Consider the following 20428-nt stretch of genomic DNA (forward strand, 5'->3'; position numbering starts at 1 on the left):
AAAGGCAGCCAAAATTTTTATATTGTTCCAGGAAGAAAATGATCTTTATGCAATTTCCATTTACTCCTTCCTTAGCAAGCCTAGAACTTTAGTCTTTTGGAGATAGCAATGGTATTGCAACATTTTCAGGAAGCGAAGCTTTAAAGTACAAAGAAATTTTATTGCACAACCCCCCAGCCTCCCTCCTTTTTCTCAGTGGAGACCCATTGTTGTCTTTAACTTCTGTGCTCTGAGTTCTGGCTTCCTGGTTACCTACATCCTCTGTTCCTGTCTTGTCTGACCCTTCACCACAACACTGTGGTGTTCACTGTAATAACAGGTGGGCCAAAATGAGCTCACGCTTATTAACCTAGAGCATGTAACGTCATAGGAATTTTATTATAATTGAGCAATAATTCTTGCAGAGCTATTTTTTAAATGTATCTGTAGAGCAAATTATAATAGAGTATTTCCCCAAGGCTCATAACATTATCTGTTTTTAGGAATTCTTTTTCATGCTGGTACTTTAAAGTAATGAGCTCAATAGTCTTGACAAGAGAAAAGATGAAAGAGGTAGAACTGTTTAAAAGTTATTCTTAGTCCAAACCTGGGCTTATTACTGTAGCAATGTGTCCCCTTAGTGCTACCCTAGGGCATCCAGCCAAAATAATCAGAGTGAAATAGATAGGAATCTAAATTGAAAACCAATAATCTGCTGAACACCTATTTCTCCATTATTTTATCCTACCCAACCGTCATTATATATTCAGGTACAGGGAGGATAAGCATTTAGTTCTCACATTCAGTAGCTTACTGTGGGTTATCTTCTTGTTTGTTCTGTCCTGGATAGGTTGCAAAAGGGGGTGGTTATCAGGATAGATCTTGGGGTGGAGAGGTGAAAAAGGAATGTTTATTTGTTCCTATATAGATATTAAAGTATGCTTTACACGTATACTATTACTCAATGCTTGTAACTAAGCTGTGAGTCGGTTAGTATTGCCTCCCATAAATGAGCAAACTGAGTTTTCTTTTTTTTTCTTTTTTTTATAATGCAAGGCAGTTTTTTATTTTTTTTTAAAGTTTTTTTTTTTTTTTTTTTAACGTTTATCTATTTTTGAGACAGGGAGAGACAGAGCATGAATGGGGGAGGGTCAGAGAGAGAGGGAGACACAGAATCTGAAACAGGCTCCAGGCTCTGAGTTGTCAGCACAGAGCCCGACGCGGGGCTCGAACTCACAGATGGCGAGATCATGACCTGAGCCGAAGTCGGCCGCTTAACCGACTGAGCCACCCAGGCACCCCGCAAACTGAGTTTTCAAGACGACAGTGTATCCCAATCTACTGGTAACAGTTTTTTATCTGTTTAAATGCTACAATTCGAAGCAGAGATGTATGCAATGGAAACGGCTTTCTTCTCCATTCTTCCTTCTCTTCAATCTCTCCTGCACACATGCAATGACACATGGGTGTGTGTGTACACACTTAGAAAATCATAGACCTATCCCACAAGACTCAGGAAAGCCTACCATCCTGAAACAGAAATGCAGTTAAACTTCTCAATTTGTAACCCCTAACAGAGTAGTTTAACTATCAATGCGATTAACACTTAACTGCCCCTAAATGTTATTTCTTCACCCTCTCACCCCAGGTGTCGCCTCTTATCATTCCTCATGTTCCATGGAACCATCCCTACTCCTCTCACATCACCAGTTCTTAGAACGTGTTGTCCCAGCCAAGTCTGATGATTTTCCTACGGACTCTAATAACAAGTCAAGTAGAGCAGGCCTGGCCTTGGGGAAATGACTGTTAACTCCCTCCATGCGGTGTAAGCCTGGTCGATGACAGAACAGAACATTTGCTTTCTTTCCTTTGTTCACTTTGTTATTTTTCCAGCAATCCAATGAACTCTTTCTTTCCTAATTCGTTTTCTGCTCAGCGGCTTATCAACGTTGTCTCTTTCAAACTGCATAGATCAAACAACGCTAGATCGTTGTCAAGAGACAAGAAAGTTAAATCATTGGGGAGAAGGTAAAAATAGCTCTGACTAAATCTCTACTGGGCTTTGGAGAAAACTATAATATGTTCGTTTTTCTTTCATATCGGCTGGCTGGCTTCATTCTTCATTTCTAGAATGACAGTAAAGTGCATTATTACTATTATTATTATTATCATCATCATCATCATCATCATCAACAGCATGGCAGTGTTTAGATAAAGCTGGATAGCCCTAGTCAAACTTCTCCTCTCCTGGATGGAGACAAACAAAACATCATGTTGTGTCAGTATGGACAGTATGGATTTTTCTCCACCAAGATAGCTCAGTTCTATATAAATGTTATTAAACTCCACATTAAACAGCATGTTTGTGTGGGTACCAAGCCCAGAAGTGCTTGACAGCTAATGAATAAACATATACTTTATTTCTAGCAAGTCTTTTTTAAGGATACAGTGCCTGAATACTTTTGGCAAAAAGACACATTTATTTTGTTTAAAAAACACATATGCTCACATGGGAATGCAAGTAAATCAGGCAGTGTCACTCCAATTCTTGAGTATATAAATAAGTAAATGTCTGATTATTTTGCCTGAAGAATGTCAAAGGGACTAAATCCCAGTCAGTTCAGAGAAAATGCTGCTGCCACATTTCCTGCTCCGACCCCACCCACTCAAGAGCCTGGTGTCACTTACCCAACTCAGGCGCTCTCTGGAGCACGTATCTCTTTTTCAAAACACAAGGACTTGTGAACACAAAGTTCAAAGGGCTTTCCAGAGCACAGCCAAATTAGCCCTTATTTAGAAAGAGAAACATGGCTTTTTTAAAAGAAAAACCTAACAAAGACAGCAGGTAAAACCTAATAATAGAGTTTAGAGCTGGAATTTCATCCCTTCTCTCTAAGTATTTTCATTCATATTTGTTGGCTTTCATTACTTTACTACTTCTTGAAACACATATGTGCCTAAATTAAAGAGTTTACCTTCTTTTGGCATCATCGTTAAATAAAGGATTACTTGTTTTTTCTATCTCACTATCACTGAATTTATTATCCACATTTCCCTAATTTCTCTGGGGGATCTCGGGTCGTTGATAGCCAAAGATGTTAATGCAGAAAGCTACTTACTCTAAATGTACAGCATGAAGTTCATACATTCAAATGGTGTATGGGGAACTAATAAAACCAGAACAGCAAGTGTGATAGAAATATTACATCTACGTGGAATTTTCAAAGACCAAGGCTACCAACCACATGATATGCTCTCCTGGTTTACCAAAATGAGAGGAACTCTTCTGGTAACAGTTACTTTTATGGATGGCTAAAACTTACATCACCCACCAAGTACAATGAAGCACTTAAGAGCTGGATCCCTGAGACGACGTGGACCTGCTCCGAAGGAAATCCAGGGCAGTTATGGCTGGTGACTGCTCCGTGGACAGTGTCACGGACACACCTTTGCATCGTCACCTGGGCCCTGGAACTGTGATTAACAACCGGTCAGCCTGGGACTGAGAGCCTCTTAATAAACTCCGAGCTTCGGAACAAAGCTATCATTCTAAGGAGTAGTTTAGTGTGTTATAATGAACTGAAAGAAGGCAGAAAGTAAAGGCAGGGAGACACAGGCACTCTGCTGGAAAGCACAGTCATTAAAAATAATGAGCAGTCTTTCACTTCCTTCTTTTTATTAACTTTCTGTAAAGGACAACCCGACACTTTATTATTTAGCACAGTCTCCACTTTTACTAATATCCGTTAGCAGATGGCTAAGAATTTTTCCACAACATGCTCCATAATACTTAGAACCACCCTGGAAAACACTCAGGGTCTTTTCCTTTCCCTTTTTTGTTTTGTACATCTTAGAACTGGCTTTTCCAATAACTGCCTCTAAGCTAAACAAAACTTTGCCATCCCTCTCTACTTCTAAAATACACAAAGGTAGCATTTTAGGGGGAGAGTTGAACACAGAGAGCAAGGACAAAGAAAAAGACTTCAAGCGCTCATCCTAAAGTACTATTCAGTCCAAATTTCTCCCTCCAATTGCCCCTGCGGTGCTAATTTATGTCTAGGAATCTGTAGGAATGGTGTCGACACTTAATTGCTGGCACCGTTTGCATTAAGAATTCTGATAGGAGAAGAGAAGGCTGAATGAACCGGATGGTTGGTAAAAGGCCAGAATTTTAGTCTGGAAGAGATTTCTAGAATGAATTATGAAGCTAACTGCTCTGAGTTAGTACTTTGTTCCCTTGGAGAACTGCTGCATTAGTGCCAAATAGCAGAACTGAACTCTGATCTCTTTCCCTTGTAGTTAATAACTTAAGCCAAGCTTTTGATCAAAGGGAAGGAAACACAACAGCTGAGACCCAGGGAAATTACTGGCTTGACCAGAAGTCCCTCTGACCTGTGGATCCAGGAGACCCAGGCTTCTATTAATCAAAGAGTGAGAGAGGAAGTGGTATTTGAACACCTATTAAGTGTCAGGCACGTGCCAGGTACTTTATTTATGCTATTTCATTTAGTCCTCACACTAACCCCAAGGAATTGGCATTTTATCCATGAGTGATATATACAAGGAAGGTTAGGATTCACTCATTCATTCATTCAACAAATATTTATTGCACAATAACTATGTTCTAGGCATCATGCTAGATGTTAGGGATACAATGATAAACTAGACGGACATAGCGCTTGCCTTCAGAGAGCTCGAAGTTTAATGGAGATATTGCATGAGTAGTTAGAAGCCTGATTAGCATCACAGAAGGGGCAGCAGGTGCTTGAGCAGGTGTAGAAAATCGATGAATTACTCAACTATTCAACAAAGGATTATTGGAAGCCCGCAAGAAGCACTAACTTTGAAGTTTACCCCAAACTTTGGTCTTGCTCTTATGGAAATGGTCTACATCTGTGTTAATACATAGACATGTGACTATTGTAGTCTATGTAACTGAGGGACTAAATTTTTTATTTTATCTAACTTTAATTAATTTAAAATGTAATTCTAATAGAGATTGAGGGTTAGTAGCTACCATATTTGACAGCATAGTTATAGATGATTCTCATGGGGCCGAAAGTATTCTGAAACTTACCCCCTACCATTGTCTTTGGAGGGATTTGGTATGAATTGCTCTAGGAAGCCTAAGGAATTTGTTTCTGCTGTAGTTATACTGAGACCCCTTCAATCTGTAGGTGTCTTATATTTCTGGGGTGGTTCCAAGGAAGATATAAAGTAGCTCTAAGAAACCAACTTCAATATTGACTCCGATTGGATTCAACCACAAATAGAGCTGGGTGAGTTCTTATATAAAAGTATTCTACTGGGGTTAGTCAATATAGAACTAATGCAGCATTGGGCCCTTTCACACAACAGCAGAGTCCCAGGTTCCCCTGCAACCCCTCAAACATGGTGGGTTCCAAGCTCTGCTTTAGTCCCAGTTAGAGCAAGAGATGAAGAGGCAGATTAACCTCTGGTTATCTCAGTTACGTAAAAGGGAAGAGGATTCAAGGTCTCCCCCAGGGTCAGAGCAGTAGTTGCAGGAAACACCGTATGTGTGCATGAAAACATAAACGCAGGCACGTATATACTCCCACGCAAGCACATATACACACTTGCCTTCAGGTGTTGGCATCTCCAGCGGAGCTGGTGATATATATACCAGACACGGTAATTTCGTTGAGAGTTCTAATCAAGAATTGAAGTAAAGGAGAGGGTGATTTAAGCCTAAAATAGAAGTGGAACTGAAAGTGTTTTAGATCCTTTTGCCAAAGCACCTAACTTATTATATGAGCTTGTTTTAGATTAAAAAGATACTATCTATCGAGCAATAAATAAAATTAGTCCTGTCGGATATTTAATTGTTTATGATAAAATTTATTTCTTTGCTGCTGACTTAAGTTCCCATAGTTGGTCCGTCTTTTCGCCTCTGAGACATATTCTCTTAGCTCCAGAGTATTTTTTGAAATAACATACAGTCAGATATACTTCATATTGCCTCCTGGATGGAAAGAACTATTTTTCTTTCTCTCTGCTTTGAATCTACAGAATGCTACCTTCTTAGCCAGCCACTTGACCTCACACCGCCCAACTATGAGATGATGCTCTGTGCTTCTGACATGACTGCACCTTATTACTCACTTGGACCATTACTGACAGACTCCCGCCTACGGGCTTGCCATGCAATCTGGCAGCCACATCAAGAAACAACAGGAATCAGAGTCACAATTATCTCTTGCTTTATTCTTAAAGAAAGGAAAGGAGTCAGACCATTAAAAATATGATACGTATTGTATTTTAGTATGCTTGCTAGTTGCCAATTACCTGCTCAGAAATTGGGCTTATGCAAGCACTATTCAAAAGTAAATTGGCTTGGTGCATGACTGACCTCAGATCATTTCATGAGATAGTAGCAATAAAAGCTTCCATTTATTGAAAGCCAATAATGTGCTAAGATATTTATTACACACATTCATCATTATATTCAGTTTTCACAACAACCACTAAAATAGAAACAATTATTTCTGTTTTTCAAGGGAGGAAACACAGCATCTATGAGTCAAATCAACTGGTGTAAGATCACACAGTTTGGAAGTCACAAACTCCTATCTAACTCCATGCTATTCCATTTCACCATTCTCTCTTCCTGTGAGTAAGGTCCCTGAGAGGAGAGATGGAAACAGAAGGGGTGGAGGCACAGGGAAGAATGCCAAGTTATCTAATTTTTTTCAAGTTAGTAGAAAGTGATAAAATGTTTGTCTTTCAATTTATGTCCTAGCACAATACTAGGCACAAATGAGGTACTTATTGAATGAGAGAACTTTTACTTTCTTTCAATGTTTATTCATTTTTGACAGGGAAGAGGGGCAGAGAGAGAGGTGGGGACAGAAGATCCGAAGCAGGCTGTGTACTGACAGCAGACAGCCCGATGCGGGGCTCAAACTCACGAACTGCAAGAGCATGACCTGGGCTGAAGTCAGATGCCTAACCCACTGAGCCACGCAGCCATCCCGGATGAGATAAATTTTTAAAAATCTGTTTTCAAATATTCATTTGAAATACAGTTTTGAGTGTGTATTATATGCAACCATTTTGTTAGGTACAAAGGCAAGAAAGAAAATGCCCTTACCTTTGAGGGCTTATGTTCTGGTAGAGAAAACAGTACAAGTAAGCACAGCAGTGAGCAATATACCAGGTGTTGCGGAAAGATGTGAAGAAAGTAGAACAGAGTGACTTGATCTGACGCCCCACGGGGCTGTGAGGGGCAAGAGCGCTAATTCAGATTGAATGCTTGGTAATTACTCACTGGGGGGGATGGCTTTTGAGCTAGGAGCTGAACGCCAGCAAAAAACCATCAGGATCCTCAGAGATCTTGATGTGCCAAGGAGAGTAGACCGACAAAAGGGAGTATCCTACTGCATGGACAGTAGGGGAGGGGAGGAATCAAAGATGCTGCCTAGAGTTTGGTTTCAGCAACTGGGTAAGACATTGGCCAATTCACCAACACTGGAAAACTTGGAGGAAGCAAATGGTGTGGGGGAAAACAAGGGTTCTATTTAATTTCCAGAAGACATTATTGTATTGCTTACTTTTACCAGGTAGACTGAATAAAATATCTTAATACCGGTGGTTTTATATGAAGATTTTAGACATTTAGTGAACCCATCAGATATTTCCACTTGAAACAAAAAAACACAAGTGTTTATGATTATTCTTTTATAAGTTCTATTTTGAAGTTTGTCAAAAGTTATAAATTGGAAACCAATTTGACAATAAATTTCACAGATTGAAAAAAAAGTTATAAATAAGTCATTGGGATGTAAGGTACACCATTGTGTCTATAGTTAATAATACTGTTTTGCACATTTAAAAATTGCTAAGAGAGTAAATTTTAGAAGTCTGCTCAAGAAAAAATTTTGAAACTATGTAAAGCGATAGATGTTAACTAGACTTACTGCGGTGATCTTTCACAATATATAGAATATCTAATCATGATGTTGTACACCTGAAACTAATAAATTGTTACCTGCCAATTATAACTCAATTAAAAAATTAGCTCTACTTTATCAATTTTAATAAAGGAAAACAGGTGGGGCGTCTGGGTGGCTCAGTCAGTTAAGCATCCAACTTCAGCTCAGGTCATGATCTCACAGTCCATGAGTTCAAGCCCCACATCAGGCTCTGGGTGTGGCTCTGGGAACCCAGAGCCTGCTTCTGATTCCGTGTCTCCCTCTCTCTCTGCCCCTCCCCTGCTCACACTCTGTCTCTCTCAAAATAAAATAAAACATTACAAAATTTTTTTTAAATAAAGGAAAACAGGAACCTTTGAAAACGTCATTTTCACTTTTTCAGACTGCCCAGAGTATTTTTAACTAGTCAATAGTATTCCTGAACATGTTTTTAAAAGAAAGTTTGTGTTCAATCAAAATTCAGTTTTTTATTGGAACTACTCAAAAAGGTACATAAAATTTTGTGAGAAAATTCTTTTTTCATGCACCTACATTCCTTTGACTTAAAGAAGATTACTAATTAGTAAAAATTTTCAAAGTACAACGATTTAAGGGGTGCCTGGGTGGCTCAGTCGGTTAAGCCTCCGACTTCGGCTCAGGTCATGATCTCACAGCTTGTGGGTTCTTGCCCTACGTTGGGCTTTGTGCTGACAGCTCAGAGCCTGGAGGCTGCTTGGAATTCTGTGTCTCCCTCTCTCTCTGCCCCTCCCCCACTCATACTCTATCTGTCTCTCAAAAATAAACATTAAGAAAAATTTTTATTTAAATACAGTGATTTATAAAGTCAGTTCTGGAAGACACAATATCATAGTTACATTATTATAATGCGATAATTGCAACCCAGCTGGCAAACGAGAATCATCTACCTGTTGTGGGGAAACAAGTCAAATCTCTTAACCCAGTCTTGGAAGAAAGTTCTTCCTTATAAGGCAGTCAAATGTTGGGGTTGTGGGAAAGGCATTCCGGGCCAACACAGTCACAGATGCTTGAATCTGGCGGGGGGAACACAATGTGTCACATGACTGGACAATTGAGTTTTCTCTAGGCATATGCACCCTAAAAGAAAAAGAAAAATCATGTGGAAGCCTTGGGATCTGATCTGTCTTGATGTTTTGTTGAGTTTTATCAAAGTACCTTTTATTTCCTATATTTAAAAGTATTTCAGAACATCAGAAATGAAAGCAGAATTTTAAAGGTGGACTGACTTTTCATGCCATTACTTATTCCTTTAAAACTATTTCAAAAACATTATTTGATAATTATAAACTTAATTATATACATATATGGAAGGATATTCACTTGTGTGTCAGCATTCTGATATTTGTATAGACAGAATAACTGGCAATTGGCTGAAATTTTTATTTTTTAATTAGATATTTTAGATTTATGCAATACTGTCCTCCATATCATTTTAATGTAAATGCCTTCTTATAACTTTTCACATACTTGGAGATTCTACAAGTAAAAAGCACATTCAGATACAAACTGAATTTGAATATAAAGTATACCTTAACTAATTTCTTGACCTAATGATTCAATCGCCCTAAGTTACTCGGAATAAGACTCTATTTAAAGATCATTATACAGGGGCGCCTGGGTGGCTCAGTCGGTTAAGCATCCAACTTCATCTCAGGTCATGATCTCGCGGTCCGTGAGTTCGAGCCCCGTGTCAGGCTCTGTGCTGACATCTCGGAGCCTGGAGCCTGTTTCAGATTCTGTGTCTCCCTCTCTCTCTGGCCCTCCCCCGTTCATGCTCTGTCTCTGTCTCTGTCAAAAATAAAGATTTAAAAAAAATAAAATAAAAAAAAAAAATAAAAAAAAAAATAAAGATCATTATACAATCTAAATAATTTATTTAGATGTATTTATTTAAAGATAATTATAAAATCTATTTAAAGATAATTATAAAGTCCAAATAATTTAATGTGTGAAGCCTGTATGACTTGGTCAATTTCTGCTGAGTAGCAATTATAATAATTAAAAATATATATTTGTTAACGTCAGTGGTCTAGATAAATTCTAATTTCCCCTTCTGTGTTTAGATTTAGCCGGTGGCCATTGTTTATAGAGTTTGATGGTTTCTCATCGTTATCCTAATTGTGAAAGCAGTAGAGTATGCAAATTATCAGAAAAAAATCTCCTACTGATAAACTATGCAAATGAAACATTAGGTGAGTGGATATATTCTTCTGTGTCATTAATCAGTTGATTAAGCTCTCCTAAAATGCAAATGACATGGCTGACCCTACCTCTCAAGCCTCCAAAGAATCCTTTATGTTGCCAATAATGCAGCCAAGACAATAAATGCAAATTCCCCGTGTTTCCTTTTAAAAGCCTGGAGGCGTTTAGTTATCCTTGTGAAGGCCCAGTGCTATAGCCTATCTATAATACTATTTATAATAATAGCATTAGAATCCCAAGCAAAACTCAGGGTGAGTGAGCTGCTCAGTATGCAGTGCGACAGTAGATGAGTTTTCCAGACAACAGTTCTGAGGAAGAAAACCTGTAGGAAAAGAAAAGGAAGGATTTCAAGCATTGTTTGTTTTCTTTTTTAACTTGGCTTTTCTACACTCCTTCTTCTAAGATGCCATTTGTACATACAAATCACTTCAGTTTATTTTTAAAACCCACACAGAGAGATATTGTTTTGTTGTGGTTACATCCTAGTCAGTAGAGACCCAAAGCCTCCCATCGTGAGAGGAAATGAAGCCTGGCTGGGTCTTTAAAAGGCCTCCGTGTACATGTGGCTCCTTTCATCTCAGGCTTGTAATTGCTGTGATTCAGCCCCGAGCTTATTTCCAAAGGTAGCCTACTGAGAAAATTCTCAGTATCCAACCCAAGATACATTAAAGAACGTTGGTCCCACAAATGAAGCAAAGGTTACATTTATGTTAACAAGCAAAAGGACAAAGTCACTCTCCTCCCTCGTCCGAAGCTCCTTCAGCTGTAACCAATAAGCTGCCTTTCTGAAGTCATCCTGCTTCTAGGAGAACCAAGGCACTTGGATAAAACACAATAAAATATCAAGACAAATCAGATCCGAAGGCTTCCGAGTGAATTTTTTTTCAAGGTGCATAGACCTGGAGAATGTTGAGTTGTCCAGGCATGGGGTAGATTATGTTCCCTCGGTAGTTCCTGTTTGTGTGCCTGTGTTGGCCCAGAATGTCCTTCCCATAATCCTAACACCTGCCTGCTAAGGAAATGCTTTTCTTCAAAAACTTTGCTAAGAGTATCCTCAGATTTGATTCCCTTCTCCAAAGGGTAGAGGATCATCTTCCTTCTTACCACCTCTGTAGCAAGCAATTGTGATGGTATGTTACCGTTTAGCAACCTGGCCTCCAGATTAGATTAGACCGTAAAGCCCCTGAGGCGGCGGCCTTCGCATCCTGTTTGCACCCTGTGTGCACGGCACATGGTAGACCCGACTAGATATTTCATGCCGTGAGGAAGCATGGTCTGACCATGGGTCCAGATTTAGATTCCGAAAACTGGCCCACGCCCATGCTGATTCTAATGTCTTTTGATGATGATACATTTTCTGACAATACTGTCAGGTGAATACAAACTTGTGGACCCTGAATGGGGGCATTTAACCACTTCAGAACTGCAAATGCTCCTCAGAGAGAGAAAAGGAAACGAACAGCTAAAGAAAGCGAACAGAAACAGGAGGCAATAATATTGCCGGACAAAAACAAGTAATCGAAAAGGTTCATTTTTAGAATACTTGACAAGGCTAGCAGGTTCCCCCACTTTCCTTTATTCCTTTCTTGTGTACTGCACCTGCAGACTACCTAGAAAACAAAGTTTTGGGTTATTTGGGAGAGATTATTCCATCCTTCCTTGTAGAAATATATTTTACGCACCTATGTGGTATATTGCTACTCTCGTACCGTGGTCTCTCTAATGCCTGTAATTGCCTGTAATTAAACATATTTAACAACCAGAAATAAAAATATAATATAGAGTCAATTGTTAAATCAAGATAAATTTTAAGGGTGCCTGGATGGCTCAGTCAGTTAAGCATCTGACTCTTGATTTTGGCTCAGGTCACGATCTCACTGTCTCAGAGAAGGAGCTCCACATCAGGCTCTGTGCTCACAGTATGGAACCTGCTTGGGATTCTGTCTCTCCTCTCTTCTCTCTCCTCTCTCTCTGACCCTCCCCAGTTTGGGCGTTCTCTCTCAAAATAAATAAAAATTTTTTAAACATTTTTAATCTTTCTTATTTTCTAAATAAACCAAGATACAGATAACATAGAATTGCTTACAAAGTGATATGAGTCATTGTGCCCGTAGATCACCAAATCGTTCTAATAATTTAAAGTCATTTGTTGAATTTTAGGAATTATTGGTGTGCTCTTTTGCTTGATGTTACTGTTACTGGTTCAAAGATGCCCCTATCTGAACTGCACAACTGCACAATGGGGAAGGTTTCTCCCCATTAAATTAGTAGTATTAGATGCCTGCTGGTACTTAATTGCTGCCTGCGAGAGGCTGGGCACTGAGCCTACATCCAGACACCTGACCCAACCAGCATCACTGTTATCCCCACCATCTGCCCTGTTATGTGCCTTGTCGCCCTCATCAACTTTGGGCCACTCCAGAGCAGGATATGAGTGACGTGGATGTTTCTGTCATTGGCCATCTCAGTCCACTCTGCAGCTGCTGAGAGTGACCCTCACCTGCAGGCACTGAACACCTGGGCTCAATATCCTAAATCATTTACCATCTGGTATGGAAGGCCTGTGTTTCAATAATTGAATGGCCAGTATGTTTTCGGCAGTGCTTACCAGCTAACTGTCGGCCTGCCTAGAATGTTCTGAGCTCTATAGGTAATTAAATGATGAGAGTCTAATTTTCTCAAATTAGCCAAGTAATCATCTAGAGCCTGCATAATAATTTCTAGAAACTTGGCTTTGACACTTGTGAACACGAAATGGGAAGTTGAAAGACAATCACATACACTGTCTAATTTCCATGAATCAAATAAAAATGAGTACTTAGTACAACTCACGAACTTATTTCATTTAATCTTTATATCATCTCTGTTTCGAGATATTATTATGATCATTTTAATTTTTTTTTTCAACGTTTTTTGTTTATTTTTGGGACAGAGAGAGACAGAGCATGAACGGGGGAGGGGCAGAGAGAGAGGGAGACACAGAATCGGAAACAGGCTCCAGGCTCCGAGCCATCAGCCCAGAGCCTGACGCGGGGCTCGAACTCACGGACCGCGAGATCGTGACCTGGCTGAAGTCGGACGCTTAACCGACTGCGCCACCCAGGCGCCCCTATTATGATCATTTTATAGGCGGGAAAGTTGAAGCACAGAAAAGTTGCCCACGGACCCGTTCTCTGGAGTTGGAAAAGACAGAATTAAAACCCTCATGATGTGTCTTCAGATGTGCTTTAAACCACTGTGCTCTACTGTCTTCCTAGTAAGTAAAGCCATTTTATGTAAATCATCAGCTGTGTGTGGTGAAATGCATAGAACTCTGGTTTGAATTCTGGTTTTGGCACTTACTGGTTGAACCTTTAGCAAAGTTATTTTATCACTGTAAACTTCAATATTCTCACCTCTAAACTGAAAAGCATAAAACCTTCCTTGAAATAGTTATAAGAGGGGCGCCTGGGTGGCTCAGTCGGTTAAGCGGCCGACTTCAGCTCAGGTCATGATCTCGTGGTCCGTGAGTTCAAGCCCCGCATCAGGCTCTGTGCTGACAGCTCAGAGCCTGGAGCCTGTTTCGGATTCTGTATCTCCTTCTCTCTGACCCTCCCCCGTTCATGCTCTGTCTCTCTCTGTCTCAAAAATAAATAAACGTTAAAAAAAATTAAAAAAAAAAATAGTTATAAGAATTAAATAATATAACAAATAACATAATTCTATTGTACCTAGAATATAATAAGCCTGTGATGAATATCAGTTCTGCGCTCTACATACCATGCCTCTCAGCCCTGTGAAGGCAATGGCTGTATCTGGTTCATTGTCACAATTATAGTGATAATCATTCTTTAACTACTACATATGCAAACTACATAAGGTGGCAGGTAGTGTTCTTAATCTTTCACTTACATTGATTCATTTAATCTCAATTGCCTCCAATATCCATGAGATGTTGTTATTATTATCATCATCCCCATTATAAAGGTGAGGAAATGGGAGTAAGAAAATTAGGAAACTCGCTCCAAGCCACCCACAGAGAGTGAGTGGTAGGGCCTGGATTTTCCCACAGACAGCCTGGCTCCAGAGTCTGTGCTCTTAGCCACTATGTTCATTCTTAGCATTTACTAGGGTTTCAATAAATATTTGTAGAAAGAATGTATAATTCCTGAAGTTGCACAATTATTATTTCTCTTGTTAGCTTTAAGCCTTCCAATCCCTAAGTAACATGAATCCTACTGGTAGACTGCTATGATTTTTTGACTTGAAGTCATGAATTTGTTTACTGGTCCCATAAGGATAACAGATTTTGATAGAAGAAGAGAGAGAAAATTATAAACAACAACAAATATGACCAAAAGAGACCCATTTAAGAAGCTATATTAAAACATGAGACTCTAAATTTGGGTTCCAAATTTTGAGCAAATGGGTAAAATAAGATACAGATCAGAAAGTAATTCAATTGTCATTCATATTTTGGTCTGGATGATTTCAAGAATGAATCAAATTATTGTAAATAATTTTGAAAATCTTATGTGCATTTTACAAGAGGAAAATCTTTGATAAAAAAAATATTTTTGATTACTTCACCTAGGTTGTCCTTCAATGTACTGGCAGTTTAGAATTCGTTCATATATCACTGTCCAAGTAAGCTGAGAACTATTAGACATAAATACTAATAAACCTAGTTCTTCCTAAATATAAAAACCCATTGTTTAGTATGGTTATTTAACCTCTGTTACTGCTTTTGAGGGTTTACACAAAAACTGTAAGTCCAAAACAAACTTCTAAATATCTTCAATGATTTTTAAGGGATATAGCTTCTCTGATTAGATTTATTTTCTCTCCTTAATTGATATTAGTGAAATCATTCCATGCATTGAATTTGCTACTAAATTTTCTCACATTTACTGTGTTGAAAAACCATAAATCTGACAAATGAGAAAAGATTTCATATTATCCCTTATGGTGGTAAGAATCCTTTCAGACCTGAGAGGTTTTCTAGTTGGCCAAATATAATTTCTGAAGCTAAGAGTCATCTCAAGGCCATTTCAACCTGATGCTGCAGTATTGAGTATTCCACATGTGTCCAAATGTCAGACCATCCAAAACGTGTTCTGTGGAAAAGGAAATCTGAAGACTAAGCCTTAACATACTAATAACCTAGAAGTTTGGCACACATCAGTTTTTGAAGCAAAAGTTCTTCCAGAGAGATGTAGGCAGTGCTCATTTCTTTAGGTCCAGTTTTTTTTTGTTTGTTTGTTTCTTTTGTTTAACATTTGTTCATTATTGAGAGACAGAGACAGACAGAGCATGAGCATGGGATGGGCAAAGAGAGGAGGAGACACAAAATCTGAAGCAGGCTCCAGGCTCTGATCTGTCAGCACAGAGCCTGACATGGGGCTTGAACTCACAAACCGTGAGATCATGACCTGAGCCAAAGTCAGACGCTTTACCGACTGAGCCACCCAGGTGCCCATAGGTCCAGTTTTGAATTCTTGGGTGAAAACTAACCATTTGGACTTGTTTGGGAATTAAATGAGAAACCAAGTACAACCCATTTTGAGCTTTAGCAATGCTTTCAAGTAGAAAATTCAGAAGTCTTTTATTTTATGTTTATTTATTTTTGAGAGAGAGAATGAGAGAGAGAGAGAGAGAGAGCAGGGGAGGGGCAGAGAGAAGAGAGAGACACAGAACCCAAAATAGGCTCCAGGCTCTGAGCTGTCAGCACAGAGCCTGACGTGGGGTTTGAACCCATGAACTGAACCATGAGATCATGACCTGAGCTGAAGTCAGACGCGTAACCGACTGAGCCACCCAGGTGTCCCCAGAAGTCATTTAGAAAAACAAACTATATACTGGTATGATCAGGGGTTCTGGAGTCAGGCTAACCCAGATAAGTCTTGCCTCTATCTTTATTGAATCTCCTTTTAAATATCCTCACCTTTAATGGACTGTTGTAAAACTTAAATGAAGTAACACCTGTAAAGTACTGAATACAGTGCCTGGCCAAAAAAAAAATCTCCACCAAACCTCCCATCTGCCAGCTGTTTGACATTGTGCAATTCACATACTTCTCTATGCCTCAGTTTCAATTCTTATGTAAAAATAGGAAATATAATACAAATTTTAAGGGTTTGTTATAAGAATTGGAAACGTGAAATTTCTGACATTCATAAGGTACTTAATAAATGGTCATTATGCTTGGCATAAAGTAAGTCTCAATTCTGCAACATATATTGTGTATGTATATAGTTATGTGTAAATCTTACTCTACTATTTTTTTAAGTTTATTTATTTTGAGAGAGAGAGAGAGTGAGCATGAGCAGGGGTGGGGCAGAGAAAGAGAGGGAGAGGGAGGATCCCAAGCAGGCTCCCCACTGCCATCACAGAGCCCCACTGGGGACTGAAGTCAGGAAGCCAGGAGATTGTGACCTGAGTTGAGATCAAGACTCAGATGCTCAACTGACTGAGCCACCCAGGTGCCGCTACTGTATTGTTTTTAAAAGGCTAAAACGCAGCAGGGAGAAAAGAACTTGTACCTCTGCGATGTTGATGTGCACTTGAATGAGGAAAATAGTTAAATAAATCCTGTTATCTTAGCTTAAATTTGTTCAGATACAGTCCAACTATAGACCTAGGCTAGGAGCTGTTTTTGAAGGTCGGACATCCAAATGATTTCTTTAAAAGTATCTTCAAATCTCCACATTATAGAAAAAGGCACAAACTCCTCCTTTTGGGTTCTGAGTTAGTCAAGCGGAATACTTTATAATTTGAAAAGTAATTTTCCAGGGCGCCTGGGTGGCTCAGTCGGTTAAGTGGCCGACTTTGGCTCAGGTCATGATCTCACGGTCCATGAGTTCGAGCCCCGTGTTGGGCTCTGGGCTGACAGCTCAGAACCTGGAGCCTGTTTCAGATTCTGTGCCTCCCTCTCTCTGACCCTCCCCAATTCATGCTCTGTCTCTGTCTCAAAAACAAATAAACATTAAAAAAAAAAAGAAAAAAAGAAAAGTAATTTTCCTATCTGTGTATTCTGGATGTTCCTTTTGATCCTTTTGAATTCCTTCCTTAATTTTTGTCCCTTTGAGCTATGGCCTGTATTGAAATGATTCATGATTTTTTTTCCCAATAAGGAAGGACTTCTTAAAGTCTTTCTTGGCTTTCCTTGGCTTTACTCCTGCTCAACACAATACTGTTTAGCAAGGAGCACCACCTAAGCATGAGAAACCATCTTTTAAAAGCTTGCTATTTTGTTAACTACTGTAGAAAAATACTAAAAATTTGGCTTATAAAAACAAAAGTGTTATCTATGTTCTTCCCACACTTAAGCAAATAAAACATATGTAAACTGCAAGCTGATGTCGTTTCATTGTCAGTCCCTATGTAGACACAAGATGGCTACACGGATACAGATCCGTCACCTTCATCTCAGAAGAGTGATGCCAATGTACAAAGTCCCCAGATCCAGTTGGATTGGGGCTTCATTGATGGGTTTGAGTCACTTACTCATCCCTGAACTCATGCCAGAGGGATGGCCTTTGTTGATTGGTTCTTGTGCATCCTATTGTCTTTCTAGTTCACGCCAAGTAAAAGCCCAACTTACTGCAAATGACCCAAGGGGCACCACACTCTGGTCTCCCCATTATGTCTCTGCGCTCACCTCCTATCTCTAGCTCTGCTCTGCTCCAGCCAGTCTGGCCCTGCCACTGCTTCTCCAAAATCACAGGCCAGCTACTAGTGTCCCTAGGCCCGGATCATTCTTCCCTCAGATAGGCATGAGGCTCACTCCTTCTCCTCAAATTCCCTTCATTAAAACATTCCCTGGCCAGCCTAGCTCTGTCCTATCTGCCCCATAAACTCCCATTCCTTCTTCCCTGCTGGAATTTTCTCCATAGCCTTTATCACCACCTGAAACACCTATGTTATTTGTGATGTTTATTGTTGTTCCCATCACTGGAACGTAAGGGCCATGAGGTCAGGGGCATCAGATGTTTTGTTTCATGAGTCTATATCCCCAGCACCAGAATAGCATTGAGCACATATGGATGCTAAGGAAATATCCACTGAATGAATGGATAATGTTCCACTTCTTTCATTCATGCCCCAGGCCTTAGTGTGGGAAATGTCCCCTGGCATTGCATGCCCTAGGAAAAGTGAGGCACTCCTATCCTGTACTTCATCAGCACTTTCTCCATCACTCTGGTCTCTACAACATAGATGCTGTTACCCTCCCTCACTTGTATTTCCCTAATGCCTAGCACAGAAGACATGCTCAATAGATACATAAAGTTGAATGAATAAAGAATGTTCTGAGTATGGCATTAACTGTGAATGCGCAGAAAAATTTCAGGAACTCTTATACCATACCAAATTGTCAGTTATCCCAGAGAGAATAGTAAATTCACATGAAAGTAAATTTTGTCAGTGTACTGTTTTGGCTACTGTATCATCCCACTTACGAGAAGTTAAGAATATGCCCTGATGAACCTATTCTAAATCAAACCAAAGACTTAAACTTTTTCTAGCCAACCATGTTTTCTATTTTTCCTTCAACGCCCTTGCCCCAACGCGCGCACGTGCACACACACACACGTGCACACACACACACCCGAGACAGTGTATCATCTAATACAGCATATTACAGCAATATATTCATTAACACGAACATAGTAGGAGGAACTATTAAACTTCTAAGTCTCTGTGGCTTTCACGTAGTGTTCCGAGGAGTGGAATAAGAGGCAGAAGTCTGATCTAACACAAGGGGGAGTGGGAGGGAAGAGGGAAAGGCCCAGAGGTGATGCAGCTATGTAGACTCCCACTTTGGCCGAGTAAACCAGGCAGGCCTCCAGCATGACTCACATTGAAGCCCCCTCAGAAGACTTGGCTAACATTACTTCCTGCCCCAGTCAGACTTGGCTCAAGAACTGGAACAGGCCAAAACCTGCTAAAAAGCCCATTAGTAGATTCAACAGTCAGGAACTGGGGGAAGGGGAAGCGGAAATAAGGCAAGAACTGAAACCTTCTGTTAAAACAATATTAATTCCCCATTAATGTCATCTTTTATCAACAGAGCTCACATAGAAGGCTTGTGAAAGGTCTGAAATTCTAAAAAGGATTTTTTTTTTGTGCTGGACACTCTTCCAGACCCAATATAAGGTCCAGAATAATGTTAAGTTTCTCACAATTATAAATCTGAAAGTGTCAGAACATCAAAACTTCCCAAAAAATAGAGTCCAAAATAATCTGACACAATTATTCTAGTCCACCAAGACTATATGTGAGTAGTCTGAAGATATCTTGTTTGGATATTGGACTACATTTTTAGAGAAAAAAATACATTTATAAATGTCAAATGAATTGAGACAGAAGACAGTTACTTATGGAATTGCACAGAGACATAAATGTAGGTAGTTCAGAAAGTCAGCTTCCAATACTGTTTTTAAGACCTTCTAGGTAAACACTGACTTTAAAAATCACAGTGCTACATCTCTTGGGTATTGTGGAACTTCTTGATTTTCTTGGATGATAATAATATTACAATACTGATACTATACATCAAAGAAGACATTCTGAGATACTGAAGATAACTCATTTAATCCTCATGACAGCTCTGTAATGAAGGCATGTTAACATTATCCCCATGTATACAGCTGAGCAAACAGAGGCACAGGGAATTTAAGTAGTTGCCCTCACACAGCAAGCAACCTAAAGAGCCAGGATTTAAACCCACACTGTCTGGCTTCTAAGATCACGACATCAACCATCTCACTGTGCATCTTCTGTGTGAATAACAGCCATTTTAGTAATCGCTGAATCCTTCTAGTCTATGGATTAAGAGATTCTCAAATTGGAAACCAACGATGCTGCTTAGGCATTCAAGGTATATCCTCCACCCTTTAAAAGGAGCTAAATCTCAGTAAGTTACTGCCTCCCAGAAGCATGTTGGGTCGTCTATATGTCCTTCTCAAATTCCCATTCTGTGATAATGAGCTACTTTTTGGCTGTTCTTGGCCTTGGCTCTTATTCATACTTCACACTATTACATTTGTTCTAGTTGGCTCTTGGATCTTCCTATCATATCAGAAAAAATGACTTTGCTTCACATTTCTACATGACTTATCTCCCAGAATAGGATAAGGATCTGCTTTTCTCTGTCCTGCAGCTGGGATAAAACAATCTGGAGGCCTAGAATCAAACTGAACATTAACAATTCCATAAACAAATACACAATATGCTAGAGTGTCTTATAGACATATTTTCCCCCATGGGCCATGACCAAGATCATTTATCTTTAGGAA

The 20428-nt window shown here is 39.5% G+C and overlaps 1 pseudogene; it reads right to left on the reverse strand.

Moving 5' to 3' along the window:
• The window catches only part of LOC122225377, a 124259-nt pseudogene extending 120825 nt beyond the window's left edge, over positions 1-3434 (reverse strand).
• Between the last annotated feature and the right edge of the window lie 16994 nt (positions 3435-20428).

Source organism: Panthera leo, chromosome B4 (genome assembly GCF_018350215.1).
Source record: "Panthera leo isolate Ple1 chromosome B4, P.leo_Ple1_pat1.1, whole genome shotgun sequence".
NCBI classification, from domain to species: Eukaryota; Metazoa; Chordata; class Mammalia; order Carnivora; family Felidae; genus Panthera; species Panthera leo.